This window comes from Pteropus alecto, unplaced genomic scaffold, assembly GCF_000325575.1.
Source record: "Pteropus alecto unplaced genomic scaffold, ASM32557v1 scaffold171, whole genome shotgun sequence".
NCBI classification, from domain to species: domain Eukaryota; kingdom Metazoa; phylum Chordata; class Mammalia; order Chiroptera; family Pteropodidae; genus Pteropus; species Pteropus alecto.
In genome coordinates, this window is record NW_006431925.1 from 4,873,455 (window position 1) to 4,875,713 (window position 2,259).

Consider the following 2,259-nt stretch of genomic DNA (forward strand, 5'->3'; position numbering starts at 1 on the left):
ACACACACCATTATATTGTGGTGAAAATGCTTAACATGAAATCTACCCTCTTAACATATTTTTAAGTGGCACAATGTCTGCTCATCTCTTTATTTTTACCCATTCTTACGGGAACTACTGTCTTAAGACTTTAATTACCACGTCTGTGCTGATGACTTTCAACACTTTAGATCTGAGAGCTTCAAACAGTCTGCCGGAGTTCTAGCAGTCTAGAAACCATCTGCACTGGGGTGGCCCACCAGCAGCTCAAACTTTCCTTCTTCCACATTGGATTCATTTTGTTCTCCACTAAACTAGCTTACTCTCACAAATTTCCAGTTTCCACCAAGCACTCACTGGCAACCAAAACCTCATTGTTCTTTTATCCTTTCTTCTTTTTCATCTTCTAAATCCAATTACGCCTTAAATCATTTTGATCTGTTTTTCAAAATTTCAACACGAACTTTGGAGTAAAAAAGACTTAGATTTAATTGTAGATTCTGGTACTTAACAGCTATGAGAATGTTAGACAAAGTACTGCTATAGACAAAAATGTGTCACCCCAGCCCCCCAAAATTCATATGTTGAAGCCCTAATGTTACGGTATTTGGAGATGAGGCCTTTGGGAGGTAATTAAGGTTAGATGAGGTCACGAGGGCAAGGTCCTCACAGTGGGATTAGTGCCCTTATAAGAAGACACTCTAGAGAGCTTGCTTGATTTCTCCCTCCATGTGCCCATAAAGAAAAGGTCATGTGAGCACATAGTGAGATGATGGTTGCCCACAAGCCAAGAGAAGAGGCCTCAGAATGAAACTCACCCAGCCATCACCTTGGTCATGGATTTCCCAGCCTCCAGAACAGTGAGAAATAATTTCCTATTGTTTAAGCCGTCCAGTCTATGGCATTGTTTTTTATGGTAGCCCAAGCAGACTAAAACACATACCTACATTGTACCTTGTAAAATGTGACCAGTAATATCTACTCTGCTGGAAAATATTATTTCTCTCTTTTCTCCATCTCCATTACTACCAACTCACCTGAGGCCCTCATCTACTAACTGCTAGACTGTTGAAACAACCTCCTAGCTGAGTTCTCTATGTCTACTCTTCCCTATTCCCGTGTACCCTGCAAAATCAGAGACAGATTATTATGCAAAGAAGTCAAATCAACCATGTCACTCTAATTCCTCAGAGTTGTCAAGGGTTCCTCACTTAACTAATGAATAAGGTTTAAATTCTTAGACATGGCATTAAAGTATCTCAGAGTACACTTAATACCATCTATTCAAAACCTCTTCACGTGTACAGGATGGTATTTACTAATCTCTTTCAAACCTAGATATACGACGCTTCTACAGGCTGGAAGGTACTTAACCTTCCTTGAGTCTACCCAGATTTGCTCTTCATCTTCCCCCTCCTCCAGTAGGTCTTCTCTAGCTGCTCTAGGAACTTTTATTTCCAACTTCTGCTACTCAATTTTATACACAATTATGTGTTACCTTCCACAGCTTAACTGCTTCATGTAAAGATGTAGTATTATTTCAACTAAGAAAGCAGACTGCTGGGAGGCAAGACCCATCCATGTCTTTCATGACTTCTCTATAATCCTGATACCTAGCATGACACACATACAGTCGATTCTCAGGAAATACTATTGAATGAATGTGGCATGAGCTTACATTCTTCTTGGTTTTTTAATTATAAAATGTTTCAAATACTGTATAGCAAACTCTGGGGGATATCAACAAATACCCTGATTTTTAAAATGTTACTACGTTGTCATGGTGACTTCCAAATTTTCTAAGGAAATAAAACTTTGCAGATGGTGTTGAAGTCTCTCTTGATCCCATTTCCTCTTTGATCCCACTTCCCATCCTGTTGCCCTAGAGTTATCCATTTAGATATGTGTCCTCCCCATCAATGTTTTAATACTTTAACTACTCATATATGTGGCCGTAGATGCTACTTTTTCTGCTTTTAAAAGCTACATAAATGTTTCTACCATATTTATCCACCGAGAAGTTGCTCTTTTCAACTCATTATTAGATTTTGAAAGCTATTCATACTGATAAATTAAGATCTAGTTTAGCTGTTTTACTGTTCCACCATGTTTCACTGTATGACTGCACCATAATGTATTCATCTATTCTCATATTAATGAACATTTAAGTTGTTTACAATTGTTTGCAATGAAAAATCTCGGGCACGTGAGGCAGCCTACTTCCAAAGCAACTAAACCCACACATAAAGTCTCTAATTCCTCAACAATGGTTCACATGTG